The sequence below is a fragment of the Punica granatum genome, chromosome 1 (assembly GCF_007655135.1).
Source record: "Punica granatum isolate Tunisia-2019 chromosome 1, ASM765513v2, whole genome shotgun sequence".
Classification (NCBI taxonomy): domain Eukaryota; kingdom Viridiplantae; phylum Streptophyta; class Magnoliopsida; order Myrtales; family Lythraceae; genus Punica; species Punica granatum.
In genome coordinates this window covers 52126732-52133003 of record NC_045127.1, presented here as the reverse complement: position 1 = coordinate 52133003, position 6272 = coordinate 52126732, and positions in this window count along the sequence as shown.

Sequence of the window (6272 nt, the reverse complement as noted above, 5' to 3'; positions counted from 1 at the left end):
CATCTATTGATGCAGTATAGTTGGTCACCGTCGTGCGTATGGTCTTTCCTGCAGAGTAAACAGAGTAGCTAGAAACGACAGCTGTGCCTTCCAAATTGATGCTGGGTTTCCCCATTGGTCCAGACATCTATCTCTCTCTCTGTTTTTTTTTGGTTTTACTCTAACAAGAAGAGGACGTGTGTGTGTCTTATGTAATATGTTGAGTTATGGAGGCTGAAGTACTGTGAATCCGGATCGAGATCGGCTTATGTAATATGTTGAGTTATAAATAGTAATTTATATCTCTTGTAACCCTAATTCAAAAAATAGTGATATACCTGTCTTGGTGGCGCCCCCAGACGTAGTCAGAATTTCCGACGAACTAGGTAATCAATTCCGCGTGTCCTTTTTATTTTTTCGTTCATATTGTCTTCTACTATCGTATATCAGGCGCAACATAATAGGGAATGATGCACGATGAACGAAGGATACCTATTTATGCAGCAGACTTGGAAAATGAAAAGTCCAGTTGACTCTTTGGGTCCTCAGGCTGGCTTCTGAATCCAATTATCCAACAGGCAGGAACCTTTCCTCTTTCTACATGAGAACTTAATTGCGCAATAACTCTTTCAATACGGTGCGTGCACTTCGTAAACGCTGCAGAGTGGCTCTCGAAATGTCTTATGAGAGGCGCCCCCTTTTCTAAATCTTTGCGTCAGTCGCCAGCTTGTATATTTCTTCATTGGATTTCCACTAAATGCATGGCTCCAAACTTGTCCCAATTGGACTTTCCATTGGAAGAAATTCCAAGAAGCTCCTAATACCACTAAGAAGTTCGTAGCCAGGCTGGAATACCTGCCGGCAAGCTGGAAAATTTAACTGAGTTGCCAGAGCCGGCAGGGAATTTGGTGACTCGGTTGGGGTTAAGGTCGCAACGTAGGATCTGTGCCAACCAATTGGTCCCGTAAAAGGCCACCGGACGAAATAACAAGGCCACTGGACGAAATAAACCAATATGATTAGACAGGGTGGTCAGTGTTGAGCCAGTTTAACCATCCATCTGATTGAAGTGGGCTTTTTTGACGAGGTGGCTCCAAATGCAATCGAATGTTGCCAGTCGGACTAATTTTCTTGCAAGTGCTAAAACAAGCTATTGGACCCAATAAACATGAAACTCACTATACGAGCTGATGGTCACTAATACATATTCTCAATTTAACGCATTGTCAATAAAAGTACTTGGATGAGGCCCAGAATGGACTAAGATTGGTAAGTTGGTGTCTTTTTGATCTGCTGAAGAGCCCAAAATATGGGGGATTCATCTGGGGGATAGGCATTACTGGATAATTTGGACCATTACAAGGATACCAGCTACGTTATTTGCTTATAAATATGAAGGTCGAGCACATATGGGGTTTTATACAAGAAGAAGCAGATGGTTTTCTTCGATTTTGCGTAATTTAATGCCGCTTCACTCACGGGCTATATGTATGCATTGCACATTAACCATTTCACATTTCACTAGCAATTCATGGTGAACGGCTCATACGCCATCACGTGTTAAGGCTGTGCATCCTACAATCATATTTTCAGTCGCTCCTGCAACTGTAAACTTGCTGGGTGTTCAGCTGGAGAACATCAACAAACAATCAAGGTAGATACGAGGTGAAAAATTACAGTTTAATCGTACAATCATCTTCCAGTCTTGACCTGCATCTCCTGTCATTCTGCAGTGCATCTCACAGATAGTTCCCATTAAAAAAGAAGAGATAGAATTATAGACATAACAGAAGCAATTAAAACTGCACATAGGTATCTAAACTGCCAGGTACAAACTACACTGGTTTCACAAACTGATTTTAACTTTGATTTTAACTCTACTCCACTTATCTTCAATTAACAACACAAGCATTATTTTCCCTCAACTATTTATTATTTTTCCAAAATTTAACAACACGATCACTACTTTCTCTAAACTGTTCATTACTTTTTCTTACTTTTTCTCATAATTCAACAACATAATCATTACAATCCAATTAAAATAAAAAATCATCTTTATTTAAGTCTAAAACCAAACGCACCACGTGTCCATGAAAATTCCTCTCTCACTCCAATCTACTGGTCATGATAGAACTGATCAATCAAATAGCAATACAATTAACTTAATGCTTTTCCAAGCATTTAAGAAACATACGCATTAAGTGTAGCATGCTCCACTTGGTCCAAATCTAAAGCCCTCTTGTCCCAGTCACTGCAAGCGTGCTTATGTTTATCCTTCATGAAATAAGAACCCATCAGGGCAGGCACAACTTCCTCCGATTTGAGACGCTTGCCGCTGCTGTCGCTCCCTGGCTCTCTTGCCCCTGCTAGATACTGAATGTCCTTGTATTTCTCAAAGCGCAGCCCATGTAGTCCCTGGAGCCTCCTTATCTTTGCTGCAATATCTACTCCAACAAAGCAACATCCCGACAGAACAATTTCTGAATTTACTGGCGCAAGCTAAACTGTCTTCTCATGGCTTGGTCGTGAATGTCCAAGATATTGGCAAAATGCAGCCCATTTAATTTATCGAGCTTCGATGTCTTGTCCGCGATGTCCACTCCCATGAATAGGCTATCTTGTTTTGAGGCAAAGTTCTTCATAGACCGCCGGGGGGGAGGGAATAGTCGAGGTAGAGGAGTTGAACGATCAGGCACTTATACTCGTGATATAATATGAAGGTTGCAGGATTGTTGCTCTCACCGGATTTGACATCTAACCCAACAGTCTGTCTGCCATCCTCTTTAGCTTGGTCACTCACTGCCACTGTATTGACCTGCTCATCTATTCCTGCAGCATTGTCCGTCAGTGTCGTGAATATGCTCCTTCGAGCAGCGTATACAGAATACATGGAGGTGGTAGCTGTGTGCAACAATTTGCTGGCGGGTCTCCCTTTTGGTTCAGACATAATTTTTGCTTGCTTTTCCTCGAAAACCAAACAAAGGAACGAAGGACGCTTATTTACAGTGTATACTGGGAAATCAAAGGTCATGTCCGTGACTCTTAGGTTCTCAGCCAGGCCAGGCATCGGAAGCCGGCAGTCGGAGAGACCTTCCCTCTTTTCTGCATGGGAGACTGGACTGCAGAAGAACAGTAACAAAGCAGGCGCTTCATTAATATGCTGCAGGGTGTCCCTTGCAATGCATAGTGTGTGTGCCCCCTCCTTTTCTTCTATGTCCTTCCGTCATCCTTTTCTTATTTCCTCAATCAATTTCATTTGTTATTAGTTTCCCCTATGGAAGTAATCTCTAGGAAGCCTCTTATACAAGTATATAGACATTAGTCACCGGCAGAAAATACTCCAAGTAATAGCTAGGAAAAGTTATCGAATTCATTTGGGGTTAAGGTAGCGACGTAGTGTGGAGGACTATAAGTATGCTAAAGCCTCCCCACCTAATCGGTCCTATACAAGGCCACCGGACACAATGAACCACCATAGTTGCAGGGGTAGTCGGGGTTGAGCCAACTCAACCGTATATCCGGTTGGAATGAAATTTTGCCACGGTGGCCACAAATGAGCAAATATTCAGTTAGTATTACTCAGTCATTTAACTGTGTAATATCCAATTAGACTGTTTGATAGAAATAGCCTCACAATGGGCACACAGATTTCCACGTATAAACATTCTAATTAGTTGTTACTTATCCAACACTCAAGTAATATTTTTCTTCAAATGAAGCCGAACTTAGCAAGTTGGACGAACTTCGGAGCAATTTGGTGGATACCCAACAATTTAATTACTAGCAATGTACATTCCCATTAAAGTGGGGATTCACATTCTCACCCCCATGATGGTTATCTACATTACTATTTAAGTGGAAATGTGAGAGTAAAAATGTGGATTGCCATGATCCAATCAAACATGAAAATCATGTAAGTTCAGAAAATTTAAATCAACTTTCCTGAAAATTCATATAGATTCTCACTTATCAAAAAAGGCCACCTAAACCAACATGGATTGGTTCAAGCGTTTCGGCGATTGTTCCGCTTAAGTAAGGTCTCGAGTTCGAGTTTTTATGAATGTAGAAAATTCACGTTGTGAGAATTTTACTCATTCGTGATTTGACCCGGCTCGACTCGATTAATCGAGATCAAATTGAACTTTCAAATAGCAAGGTATTCACCACAAAAAAAAAGAAAAAGAAAGAGCCACGTGACTATCGAACCCAGTGGACAGGAGTTGTTATCTTAGGACGTTGGGCTTGGCCCAACTTGCGGTCACTTTCGGAAGCCCAGACAGAGCCACGTGCTGCAATTTCACCCCTGGCCCCATACAGCGTGAACCATCGCTTATCAGACATTCATAATAAGAAACCAAAAATCTTTTTTTTTTTTTTTTTCAATTCTTTCCTCTTTCTTTTTGCTTTTTTGTTTTGTTCCGGGGACATTGAAACATGCCATGGAATTATCACACGTGCGATAATTTAATGCACCTCATGGAACACCCCCCCCCCCACCCCCCCATCCTCTTCCACATGTCCACGTCCCTCATTAAAACCATGCAGTCCCATTACTCATCGCGGCCGCATCATCTTCTCCGCATACGTTGGACGTGAAATATCCGTCACACACATGTTTCGACATACTTCCAAACTCTAATTTTTATATTCTTAAACCTATCCGGATATTAGACTCTTATACTGATTTGAAGTCATGGTTCGCTATTATTGTGTCAGTCGCAATCACGGTGAAAGCTTAGGCAGTCCACTCGAGTGAATTGTTTCGCGTCATTACTTTGCTTTGTTTTTTTGGCAATTAACCGCAAAGATTGATGGATAGATAGATATGCTTAGCTGATAGCTGCGATAGTTACTGTGGTCCTTTTTTTTTGTTGGGGGGGGGGGGGGGGTCCAAATTTGGGGCAACAGGTGAACTTGGTGATGACAAAACTGCAATTTATGAGGCGGCACGTGGCACCATAATCTACCGATATATCTCATGTTCCATGTATCACTGCTAGCGCGACAGTGACTACATATGGCGTCCCCATAGAGACAAAGGTCCATTGCTGGAATTCTCCACGAGCAGACCGAAAGGGAAAGCCGAATTTCTTCCTCTCTATTATTGCCACCCAATATATATCTTGATTCTCGCAGAAAATTCTCTCGTCTCGTCTCGTCTCGTCTCGTTCTCGGATAAGAACAGGTTCCAGCCGTTTCGATTCTCTAATTATGCGATCGACCGGCTCATTGAATTCTAAACTGTAATTGAAGTGAACGCTCGCATGAAGCGCGACGTGGTCAGTTCACTTCACCCTCTAGATGACGTGTTTATAAATTTAATATGGGAATGCTGAAATATCTCTGACAAAGGTGAAGTGAGGGCCTTCAGGTTTGATGTGTCATGGGAAGAAGATATATGGGAAAATCCGAGGTGTAGAAATTTGTCGAACCGCATGCAAATATGCAAAGTTGAGAGCGACAATTCACCATAGTAAAGGGCTAAGGGAGGACAAAGCTATCTTCCCGACATTATTCTTCGATGGGAGACAACTTTTTCCACTTGCCGGAGAGGTAGTTAGCCCTGATGAATGGTCGCATCCGTCAGACAGCCCGGTCTACAATCTAACGGAAACTGAAACGGAAACGGAAGCGGAAACGTTAACCTCGATCGGTCCAGGTAACAGTTAATAATGAGACAATAACGGATGACTAGGTGAATCTCTGCGCTGTATTGATATCGTAAAATGCGGACACACGGAAGACATTTATGGGTAGGGTCGTACCGTACGAGTCCCACGTGCCCGCGTATAGAGCCATATATATATATATATTCACGTTCGTATGGGTACTCTGTTTGTGTGTGGTGTGTCTTCTTGGCTCGTTGGATTTTGTTGGCATTAATGGTGTACACGGATTTCTCGATAGTGGGAAAAAATGCGGGCTGCTCACATGCAAGCCATTTTTTATTTTTGGGGCGGGGTCAAGCAGCACATGGGATTGTAGGGCCAGTGGGGAAGAGGGACATGTGATCTCATAAGTTTTTTCTTTTTTCTCTCTTTTTTTAAAGAAAGAAAAAACAAACATCTTTTTTATTTCCCCTCTAACCTAAGAAATCTTCGATTTGCTTATTCCAGACACTTATCAAATGATGTTCAATCCAGAGATTTTAAATTCGATATTTTATTAATTATTAAATCTTTTATTTTATTGTACTAAGTTTACGAATTTTCCTTATAACCGAAAATAGACTTAATAATTTAAACTTATTAGTCGAAATTAATTTCATTAGAATATCAACTTGACTTTAACCA